At 41.2% G+C, this 12,894-nt stretch overlaps 1 protein-coding gene across 1 annotated transcript in view; it reads left to right on the forward strand.

The window, feature by feature from the left end:
• AOPEP (aminopeptidase O (putative)) overlaps positions 1 to 12,894 on the forward strand; it is a 384,109-nt gene that overhangs the window by 302,365 nt on the left and 68,850 nt on the right. The window lies entirely within an intron of this gene.

The following is a 12,894-nucleotide window of genomic DNA, read 5'->3' on the forward strand; positions in this document are numbered from 1 at the left end:
AGTTGGGGACAGGACATGTACAAAGCATGTACTGTAGTTTGGGAAAAGAATTGCATACAAGAAGAAAAAAAATAGATGGTAAAGATTATGCTCTGTAAAGCGTTCTAGTATAATCCATTATTATGTGAAACAGAAGCTGGATGTTGTATTATCAGTGTGTTTTGTCATAAAATAGTGCAAGTATATTTTACAAGTGCTTTCTTGCATTTGTTCTAACCTTCTCAAATAATGTAATGTAAATAATGCCACTGCTTAGGGGTAATCTGATGTAGTATCGCTATCATGGATCGTTTATCCTCTAATATGTCTTCTCGCAGGCTTTCATTTAATGCTTGCAGACCCATACAGAAAAAAGCATTTTAAGCCATACTGTGGCTGGTAATAGTTTTAATAGGACTTCCCCTGCCTCCCCAGAACAGCAGTTGTCTCATAGTCTAGTCATTTACCATACATTATTAGATTATGTCAATCCATGAAGTAAACTGAGATGAAGAGAGCGGGTGTTACGAGCTCTGGTTACTTTGGTGGCTGCATAATCCTATTGTATTTATGCCTACAATTTGTTGCTTTTCTCATACAAAGGGACGCGCCTTTGGTTCCAAGATCTGCATTTGGTCTTTAGTGGAAGAAAGCGATATGCTTGAAAATGTAAGCACCATGCAGTTTGGACACTACTGTCTGCGGTTGGAGCACAATCCTACATCTCTTGTGTGTGCCATGCTTGTCAGTACTGTACTGTATGAGGGTTTAGAAGGCATAAAACAGTACACATACGTTTGCAGTGCTGAAACACTTTAACCGAGAGGTATATTTGTAGCTGTATTTTGACAAACATAAATATGGAAAAACAAATATCACAAAACTAAAATATAATGTGCACAATTTCAAGCATTGTCTGTCTAGTGGAAAAAAATATTAGATATAAAAATATATATATATATATATATATAAAAATATAAAATCCATGGGGCTGTCACTCACATCTGGTCTAAATTATTTATGCTGGGGTGACCATCCAGGGCCATAGGTAGTCAAATCGATTTATTCTGACAGCATGGCAATAGCAAAGGAAGTATCTACGTTTCGGTCCTCCTCTGGGACCTTAGACATATATATAGATACCGGTGTGTACTTTTGATTGCTCAAATCCGTGGTGCCGCCATTGAGCCTGTTTGTCAACAAGCCTGCCTGGAATACTACATTACCCTATGTGGCAGGAGCACACGGTGAATTATTTTTGTATGTGGAGTGCCGGACCTATCTGCAGACTATATATATATATATATATATATATATATCTATCTCAAAATGGAATTTAGAGACTTTTACCAATATAAAATGGTGGAAGAATGAATGTATAGTATTTGATTTGTGGATGTGGAATCTAGAGAATATGGCACATCATACATATCACATTACAAACAGTTTTTTGGCACCAAATGCCATTGCATGCTTTTGATATGCCTATGAAAAATTAGCTGTCTTAACACAATTAGCGAATCATACAGATCTTGTCCTCCGTATCAGCAACCATGCCATCTATCATAGTGATGATGATGGAATGTGACCTAGCAATACTAATTTATCTTAATGTTAATGTTGAATCATTTAAAGCAGGCATGTCCAACCTGCGGCCCTCCAGATGTGCTAAAACTACACATCCCAGCATGCCTTGCCACAATTTGGCTCTTAGGGAATGCTAGAATGATAGCAATGCATGCTGGGATGTTTAGTTTTAGCACATCTGGAGGGCCGCAGGTTGGACATGCCTGATTTAAAGCATCCCACGTTTCGCTGTGTAATGATTTTGCGGCAAGTCTTAACATCGCATAGTAGTTTATATATAGCATGATTAGATGTATAAAACTCATGTAAGGTAGAAAAGGCCCTCTCTATTGGAAATTATAAAGCTTGTATAGTAATGTTCCACTCTTGCAATTGTTTTTTTTTATTGAGAAATATTTCAAAGGTTTAGCAGCCTAAGGGGGGTATTCAATCGTCCACAGCCATCTCCCGACGGGGGCGATGGCTGCAGGGCCCTATTCAATGCTGTCTTCCCCAGGGGATCTCCACAAAAGGAGCCCGACTTCACAAGCAGTAGCTCGTGGCCACGCCCCCTGCTCATCCCGCTGCAGGCTCCCGCCTGCTTTTTCTCAGTTGAACAGACTGAGAACTGGACAGGGTCACGGCTGTCGGGCCAGCTCGACACCCGTGACCCAAGATTAAATACCCCCCCTAAATTTAAGAATTGTTTTTACACTTGAGAGGAGCTATTTCTTTTTTTCAGTCATTTTACTAATCCAGTATACATAATTTCTTTTAGAAAATAAAATGATCTTCTGTGCAACATAAAGAACTAACATATAGTTCAAGGCAGCTGTGAGGCATTGTACAATTATAAAAGTGTTTTGGAAAACCATAGACACATTGTCATCTGCAGGCTTTTATTTTTATATATATATTTTGTTTTGTCTCATACATCATTTTTTTGGGCTCATTTGTCTTTATTAGTTCTTAAATCAATCCATTCATTGTTTAACACTGTGTTTTTTTAAGTAGGTTAAGTAAAATAAATATGAAAATCACTTACTCAAACTCTCAACATATGTATTCCAGAGGAACTTTTTACTCGCTGAAATGAAATGTTCCTATATTCATTTTAGTAGGATACTAAAACTAACTGCATTGTCTTGCAATAGCTTAAGTTATAAATTATATCAAAACAAAGTATGATCACAGAGCTTTTACAGCTGCTTCATACAAAAGGCAGTCTCAAGTTAATGGTCCTCCATATGCTTTTCATTCGCTGACTGCAGTACCTTACTATTGACAACAGGAAACCATTTTTTCCTATTTGGTTCATTTAAAGCAGCGTGTGTGTTTTTTTTTTTTTGCACATTTCCATAATACTCGTTCTTTGTTTTTGTTTTTGTCCAATAATGATTTCTATTTTTGCGAGGTGTTATGGGCTACCATGGCAATTAGTCACATGGCACATGTTGGGTATGAATCATAGGGTCTAGAGCAGGCATGGCTAAACTGTAGCCCTCCAGCTGTTGTGAAACTACGAATCCCAGCATGCCTTGCATTAGTTTTAGCATTCCCAAATAGTAAAACTGTGGCAAAGCATGATGGGATTTGTAGTTTCGCAACAGCTGGAGGGCCAAAGTTTGGACATGCTTGGTCTACGGTGTCTTGGTTACATATGGAAAAGGGTAGACACGGAAATGGTCTTTGTAGATTTGAGCACTTGGCCCCCCAAATAGTGAAAGGCCTCGCTTTGATAAGCATACTTTGGAGGAGGTGCCTTGCAAGTATGAAAAAGTTTAAAAATGTAAAAAAAAAAAATTTGTGAAAAATTGATGTCAACCTTTTTCATTACAATGTCAACATTTTACTTGTGATAACCTTTTGTCCATGTCGACATAATGCATGTCAACTAATAGTGGTTGACCTATAGACTGTCAATCTATGTATGTGTTCCCAAAGTGACCATGGAGGATTTAGAAATGACCCTCTAAGTTCTATATATGAGATGTTGGGGCCCAAAGAGATAAAGGTGGCCAAACAAAAAAGGCAGAGAAAAACTCTATACTTATTACTTCTTTATATGTTCTAAGGGAATTTGCTCTGGCTTCAGCTTCTAGTGCTATTATTGAGATAGAATATAAAGCTGCACCTTGGTCTCTAGCACTTAGTGTCCCAGACTATACTAAGCGGAGAGATCACTTACTGTCAGGTGTCTTCTCCAGCACTGATATCGCCTCCTGCTGCTGCCCAGTCTGTTTCTCTAAGTGTAGAAGCAGGAACTGAGCTCTGTCACTTCGTCCTGCTGTCAATGGGGGGTATTCAATGCTGCAGCTAGCGGCCGGCGAGGGGGTTAAACAGCGAGGATTGCAGAAAACCAGCGATCCTCGCTGTTTAACCCCCGCGCCGGCCGCTCGCTCTATTCAACGTTCTGGGGAAATCCTCGCCGTCACAGGACGGCGAGAATTCCCCAAAACAGCGAGACCCGTGGCTACTGCAGAAAACTCGCTGTTTTTAGCCGCGAGTCTCGCTGCTTCTGGAGCCGCATCCGCCAATTCCCCCTCGCTCAAAAAACGGAGCGAGGGGGAATTGGCGGATGCGGAGGGTGTGTTGAATGCTGTCAGGGTGAGTGGTGACAGCGAGCAGGAAGACCTGCTCGCTGTCACCACTCGCAAACAGCATTGAATACCTGCCAGTGAGTTTCATTACAACAACAATAAAGTGATGGCTGGAGCAGCTATGCAGGAGAGGGAGATTTGCAGTCAGTCCACTGTCTCTGCCCTGCTATCTGACACTGTCATGGAGAACTTCATGTTCACCAACCTCGGCGGGTCTATTATTGGTAACATTCGTGGTAGCCAGCTCCTGCTTCACAGTGGTAGCTGGTGAAGCAGAATGAACTTTGGGGGTTATCCTGATTTCATCGCTCACCCGCACATTCGCACGGGGAGCGATGTTTAACATCTGCGCATAAGCAATCATGCGCGTGTGCAGATGTTTGGTTTGAGTGGGTGCAGAGAAATGCTTGTTCGCTGTCCAATTCGTACTGTACCTAGCAGTGCGGGTGGGGGCTGTGCCCATGGGAACATCCATTGTTTCATGGGCATTCCCATGAAAATGCTGGGTGTTCCCATGGTGATTTTGTGATGGCGCAGGTGTGGGGGGCTAGCAGCTGACGTCAGCAGATGTCAGCTGCCTGACCGCTTCCCGCACAGGGCACCCGCAGACCTAAGACACCACAGAGGTGTCTTAGGTCTGCGAGTGCTTCCAAAATCATTCAGCGACCACCGAACGATTTTGTCCCCTAATGCAAGGCTGTGAATGGACGTATATGCAGAACATCTATTCACATGCGTGTGAGGATATTCGGTGTGCGAGCGGGGGTGTGACCGGTAGTGCGGGCAGGGTTTGAATGACAAGCAAAGCTGCAAATTTTGCAGCTTTGCGTGTCAACCAGAATAACCTTCTTTATCTCCATGATAAGTATATACATCTGTACCCTTCTCACTCGACTACCTTACGCACTGTGTCTGTGTAATATACTTCACCGATTGTGTCTGTGCCTGGCAACCAGATATTGTGTGTCTGTGTCTGTGTAATATACTTCACCGACTGAGTCTGTGCCTGGCAACCAGATATTGTGTGTTTGTGTCTGTGTAATATACTTCACCGACTGAGTCTGTGCCTGGCAACCAGATATTGTGTGTCTGTGTCTGTGCACTGTTACATTATCCTTCTCTTTCATCTCTTCCCTAAATCTCTGCAATTATATGGCAGCTGACCGACTGTTTCAGTGCTTGGTAGTCCGACAATAAGTGGGATGTATCAAACTGTAAAATGCGATAAAACCTTAGAAAACTGTCACTTTCTGAGGTTTACCGCAATGGATATGGATTACCATGCAGCTGGTATGGTATATCAATTGTCTTCGCATTTAGCAATGCTGATCATCTCTTTGTGCATTTTTCCATGATAATTATGCATAAGCAGACCATGCTGATTTAAATTAATCTCATACATATAGTACCAACATTAAAAGGACTCCAGTATGAATGTGAATATGGGCGGGAATTAGCACAATAAATACATCTCATCTCAGTGTTTTGTGTGGCACTGTAACATCATTTCCCTCTTTCTAACTACAATATCTGCCCTCAGATGGATAAAATAGGACTCGGTGGTAGACATTCTTGTTTGTCATCTATAAATATACTGAAGAGTTAGAACATAAAAAAAAAAATGATATTACCTGCAGAAAACAACAAAGAGGACTTTTTAGGACCATTTTATTACTGGGTTGTGAGCGTTATATTTTTGGCAGTAGCCATCTTAACCATTTAAGGATTGCAGTCAGAGTAGATATCTCTGTACTTTCCCACATTTGTGATCTGAAATAGGATATTTTAGACCACTAATGCTCGGGCCTAATCTGACAAAATCACATTTCTAAGGGATTAAATTTACCACTTATCATTTTTTAAAATCTATTGCCACAGAATCCAAACTAGAATGCATTTAGTCCTTACCTATTGTTGTGATGCTTGTATATATTGCACTGGCTCTTCATAGCAGCTCACCCTGGTATAACAAATGTATAGCAGCTGGTATTTATTATTAGGGGCAATTTGTTATGTTTTTTTTTTATTATTATTATTATTCTTTTTTCCTCCTGATGTACTGTATTTTACAACTGCAGAGGATGAATCGGCCTCATACTCTGCAGTGATGTGCTTAGAAAAATAATACAAATAATTTCTCTCTTTCCCCCATCGTTCTGTATTATCACTGCGGACTCCTGGCCACTCCCAGAACAATCTGGATAGCAATGGCAGCATGCGTATGCACATTTATATAGAAAAATAAAAACTAATGAAACGTTGTGGGAATGGGAACTTAAGTCACTGTGGGCCAGATGCATTTAGCTTCAAAAGTGATAAAATGGAGAGTGATAAACAACCAACCAATCAGCTCCTGCCTGGCATTTTTCAAGCACAGTCTGTGACATGGCAGGTAGGAGCTGCTTGGCTGGCTGTTCGTCACTCTCCATTTTATCACTTTTGAAGCTTAGTGCATCTGGCCTTAAGACTGCTAAAACACATAGACAATTCACATCTCAATTTTTCAAACAAAGTAATAGCATAAAAGTTAATGTCTGGTGATAGGAAATTAGCCCATTTACCCTCTGTTCGTTTAGTCCAGGAATGGGTTAAGATCTTGTCACTCACTCAAGTGGTTCCAGTTGATAGTTTGATATTTAATGGGTCAACCACTATTGGTCAACAGGCAATAGGTCTACACAAGAAAAAGGTTGACATGAATAGGTTGACATTGACAAAAGGTCGACTCTAGCAAAAGGTCGACATTGTAACGGTTGATACGAGAAAAGGTGATGTGTACCTAGCTGATGTGTCCATGCTACGGGCCTACATATCAAATCCTGGGTACACATTAGAATGATGTATAAAGGACGGAGAAACATATACTGTATACTGTAGCTCCTTAATTTACATAGAACAAGGTTGAAAGCGACCTGCAAATGGAGCATACACACTGGGCCTAACTCAGCATGGATCGCTAATGAGAGAATTTGCAGTGGACTGCAAGCAGAAAGCTGCCACCGGGACAGAAAAAAATATGTCCCTTGCTAAATTGCAAATGCATGGAAAATGTGTTTCATTTAGTGATTGGTTACGGCACACCACACCCAAGTTCACCCAGATCATTCCCATATGATCTCAACTTTTTTGAGGTAAGCCAAGTCTCTTTTTTTATGGCCACCACATACAGCAAGTGTAAGTTAGGCAACCCCCACAGGCCCCCTCAAAAAAAGCATCTTTTGCGTACTATGCACCTTCATATCGTGTACATATGGAACTTTGCCCTCTGACCCACGCAACATAAAGCTGTCGGAAAACACTGTTCCCTAATTATAGCCTCATGATGGCTATTGTCTAAAACTGGGTACACATCTACAGATTTATCTGTCCAATGTATATGGTGGGAACAAAAAAGCTGGTAATATATATGAGCATATTAGTATACAACATTTGCTCACAAACACTGGAAGAATGGACAGTGGTCATTCAGGAAAATTGGATAGATCCATTTGATTTAACAAATTGATCCCAACAATCTTTCTGTCTATTTTCCAGCATTTAGGAGTGAATGGTTGATAGTCATAAGGTGGGTACTCAGATTTAGCTGCCAATCTGTCTGGTGGGAACAAAAATGAATGAAAGCATGTGAAATTAAATAATTTGCTACCAAACCCTGGAGAATGGACAAAAACTATTACTTGGACAAATCTGTTTTTCAAATGGTTTTTAACCAATTTGTATTATGGACCATTGTCAGTTTTCCAGAGATTGGGAGCAAATGATCGATTTCATATTCTCCCATCATTGCCGGATATTTGTTCCCACCAGAGAGTTTGGACAGATAATATGCACCCATACATTACCAGATTTTTGTTCCCACCAGAACAGACACTACATGTTATCACTGTTTGGTAGTGCGCATTTGCAGTCATTCATTATCAGCTGCCTTGCAAATTGGCACAACATAAATCAGGTCTAATGCTGTGTACACATGGTACAATCCAGCATGAGATTTTGACTATATAGTCAAAATCGCATGCAGATCGCAAGCAGATCGTATGCAGATCGCACAGGTTTTTTACCTTGCGATCCCGATGCGCGCTCCCGTGAAAGCACAAATCGAAACCCAGAAAGACAGGGCAGCAATGACTATAGTGCAAATTGTATGTAAAAAGTACAGAGATAGCAAAGATTGCATAGCACTCGAAACTTAAGTCGAATAGCAAAGGAATCTCACCATGTGTACACACCATAAGTAACCCCTATGTTTGTTTTTGTTTTTTTACTATACTGTCAATTTTGAAGCAAAACAATATTAAATCAATCCAAACACTTATAGAAAAGGTTTATTAACTGAGACAAAAGCAATGGAGCATTTCATTTTTCCTTTTCCTGAAAATCACAGATTACAAATGTCTTCATTGCATGCTATTGTTCTGCGAGAACAGCTTTGTTTTGTGTTCTAGCACAACAAACATAAACAACCGTAGATGATGTGATGTCTGAAAGGAAAACAAGCAAGCTAGAAGAAAAAAGCAACATATTCACTCAGTAGGTTGCAAATGGACGTGTGCATGCTAATAAATTATACTCCTTTTACACCAGGGTCATCAGCGGGTCAGCGGGGGTGTAAATGGGTCACGCCGTGTCCCTTTATACGGGACTTCTACCCAGGTCCTGACTTGGGTAGAACACGGCTAGGACCTGGGTAGAGGGCAGTATAAACGGATACGCCGTGTCATCCGACCCGGCTCCTGCTTATATGAATGGGGGATGTCCAACCTGCGGAGTTGGACGGGGGGGGGGGGGGGCACACACAGCCTCCACTGCTGTTTGCTATACTTTGCAGACAGCAGCAGCTGCAGTGGAGGAGGTGAATGGATCCCTGTGTGCGGCATCCATTCACCTCCTGGACGACGGCTGGGGGGGTGCACGGGGGCTGGGGGCAGCCCAGCAGCTTACCTTAGTGCTGGGCTGCCCCCAGCATGGCGATCAACGGTCCCGGGGGGATGACCATGGTCCTGGCACTTGGAGATGATGTCATCGCCGCCTGCGTCTACACTGCGGTGTGTCTACACTGCGGGTAGGTACCGCAGTGTAAACGGGGTAAAGGCTTGGATCCTTGTTCCAAATGCTGGGTCAGATCCAGGATGTTTGGTGTAAAAAGGGTATAAGTCATCTCAAGGTAGAAAAGGCGAAAAATACCTCGTGCAGTATAGACCTTTAAAATATTCAGTTTTATTATTGAACCTGATGAAAATTGTTTGATTGAAATGGCTGTTGAGCTCACCATTGTGGTCTGCTATTCACAATAAATACTTCTTTTTAACAGGACTTCAGGAATACCGACCAATCCAATAGTTGCTATTCAATCGTCCCACTGTCGGAAATGTTCTGACAGTCAGAATAGTTGTGGACTGCCGAAAACAGCTGCAGATTCAATAATCTAGAAGCTGTTTTTGACAATGCAGATTCGACTTTTTGACTTTTAAAAAAGTTGAATCTGTAGGGTTTTAATACGGACAAAAATTGCAGCTGAATAGGTGTTTGGTGGTATTTCTGACTGTCTGAACTATCGGCATGCATTAAATACCCCCCTATGTCTGCTGATCCCATCCGATCTAAAGAATCCAGATAGGTGATTTATATGGATCTTGGAAAAAAGCTATGCTACTTATTTACTATAAGAGTGCTGCCTCCATACCTGTTACTGTGCCTTTTATTATGGAATTAGTTACAGAGTTCACTTTCAGTATGATTTGTATGGTGCGCAAATCACAGAAAGACAGAAAAAAGTGAGTTATGTATTGCGGCAATCCTAAGGTGCATGCACACTGTGATTTCCCTTGATCTCCCTGAAGCCCAGAACCACCAATTTTGACAATATTTCTGTGTGATTTTGACTATGGATGATTTTGACTTGTAGATTGGTTGTATACAATATAGCCAAAATTGACCCGCCTGCATAGTCTAGTTTTTACTTGCAGTACTGATCTTGCGGGGCCAAGCATCGGCATTGCAAGCTGTTTAGATACTCTGCGATATGTACAGTACTAACTTTGCTTCAGATTTTGACTATATACTCAAATTTGAAAGTACATCTCACACCGCGTGTATGCAATTTTGGGTTCATCTGTAGTAAAGGTCACAAAAGCAGGGGTTCTTTAAAATAAGAGGAGATCTGGGTGCAGCCTCCTCCAGCCGGGCCCCCTCCTCTCTCATGGGAGCAGTGCTGTGTAGCAGGGGCTGAGCACTAGAGTGCTCAGACCCTCCTGAGCATGTGCGAATCTCCAGTAAAATGACATGGACGCCATTCTTCCATAAATTTTCGTATTGTTCCTGCTGCCGGCAGCAGTGCAGCATTGTGGAGTATGAGCAGTAGAGTGCTCAGATTCCACTGCGCATGCATAGATCACTGGAAGATAAGAGAGTAACTGATTTATTCCTCATTTTCCAAATCTCAAATTGAGCAAACTCAATCTGTCATGAGGGTGACTGGTGTCTACAGATGGCTACAGGACATAGGTAAGTTGATCTGAGTATATAGGGAGATATATTCTGTTGCTCTCTCCTATGACAGGTGGTGTTTTATATCACAGATCGGCTGTGCCCCTTTTGAAGTGGTTTATATTTTCAGACTCAAATGACTTATTTTAAATCTCCTTCAGTTTGCTCTATCCAGAAGTATCAGTCCATGTAATGACTGCATGTGAGTGTGTGCATCCGATCTGTGCCAAGATATAACAATTCTACAACATAAGCATAATCATTCAGTTATAAAATGCCATCATTGTTCATTTCATTGTTCACTATCGAGATAGACAATTAGGATGGTAGATTATACAGTGCTGGCAAGTGCCCTTTCTGGAAGACCATCTTCAACATCTTTTTTTTTTTTAAACCCAGAAACAGTAGATCATCTTTTGTGTGTATGTACAAATATTTGTTGGAAGTATTAAGTTTTCAGTTACCAGTCATCCTCAAGGATGTCATCATTGTTGATGTGTAAGGTTTACAGGACTGTACAGCACCACTGTTGGGAAAACGGGGCATACACAATAGTGACATACAAGGAAGATGAGATTGGTGCTGATGTGAAAGCAGAGGGTAGGGACGTCCTTGTAATCTACCTTGTCATCTAATGGGATATGGGAACAGTTATGTGTGCCAGTAATCTGTATTTATTTTAACCACTTCAAAAACTAGTAAACAATTGCTGATGGTCTCATGCACAACAGGCAGATGGGATTCACAGACTCATTGCATATTTGGGCTTTACAAAACCATTGAAAAAGGCATAAAATCCACATGAAATGCTCATGAAATCTTTGTGGAAAAGGCATCTGTTTCCTTTCCATGCATGAAAACATCACAGTCACTATAACAAATGGAAATAAGCTATAAATAAAGAGGTTTTGTGAGTTGGGTGATTCACAAAGAGATATCGCCAAATTGCTGTGCCAACAAATTTCTCATCGCTAGGGTATGTGAAACCAATATATTTGTAGTTCACATTACAACCTTTAGACATTATTATGCATAAATAAGATATTTTTTGTGTTCAAATGCATAGAAAATTTGGTATTACTTTTAGATCTGCAGTATAGAATGTTCCACAACATTTTAGGGTAGTGGATCACTCACTGACAGTCAGGATTCCTATGATCATTTCTCCAAAATCGGAACCCTGACTGTCAGGAGCCCGACAGTCGGAATCCTGATTTACACGGGCTATTTTCCCTCGTGGGGGTCCATAACCCTGATAGAGGAGGAACACAATAGGTGTGAGCCCGCAAGGGGCTTCAATGTTCTCGCCCCGCTGTCGGCCTCCTAGCAGTCTGGATTCCAATGTTGGAGAAACGGCCATCGGAATCCCTAACTGTCGGTAAATTATACCATACCCACATTTTGGGAATAGTTGGCCACACTTGGTAAAATCAAGATGACGTAATGTAAGTGTAAACTGTAAATATGATGCCATCTGCAGTTCTTTTAAGTTATGGAAATTGTGCTCTATGAACTATAAAAGTCTGTAATTACTAATTTGTGTGTTTGTGTAGTTATAATTCAAAATCTTATAAGTGTATAGGCCCCCATACACTAGATCAATTTGGCCACTTTTCAACTGATTCCGATGGATCGGGCCAGGAAATCGGGTAAAAGTGTCAAATCGCATGTGTTTCAGCTTCCGAATACGATCTGATTCACGGTCCTGTACGCATCGGAGTCGGAGATGGTACCTACTGCACGTAAATCTGTCTGATTGGACAGCGTCCGGCAGTAGTGACTGGGACATATCACATGCAAAAGGACCAAATGCGACCCTACTGGGATTGCATGTGACTTCTTCTTCCTAGTGTGGCCAGCTTAAGTGTATTTATGTATGAGTGTGTGTGTGTATGTCGATAGATAGAATGATATCTATTAATCTTTCTTAACGTCTTAGTGTTTCTTTAGGCAGAAATGGTTTATTTAGCACTTCGGTCAGATCCTGCACCCTTAAGTTTAAATTGTATTTGTAATATGTGATAGAAATTTGGGCAAATGAGGGGATGAAAGGAAGTCCTATTTTTCTTCTGCCAGTGTGTAACCTAACCCTGTTCCATTTATAGGCTCTTTGATCTTGCAACTGTTCATGTACATTCATCACCACATTAATATTCTCTCCTCCCTTCACTTGTCAGGGTTGGAAATGTAGTCATTGTCGCATGCTTGGTGTCTAGGGCAGTCATTGTGTTTCTGTGAGGCAGGCAGTGACACAAAAAGGACA

Source organism: Crinia signifera, chromosome 1 (genome assembly GCF_055691185.1).
Source record: "Crinia signifera chromosome 1, ASM5569118v1, whole genome shotgun sequence".
NCBI lineage: Eukaryota > Metazoa > Chordata > Amphibia > Anura > Myobatrachidae > Crinia > Crinia signifera.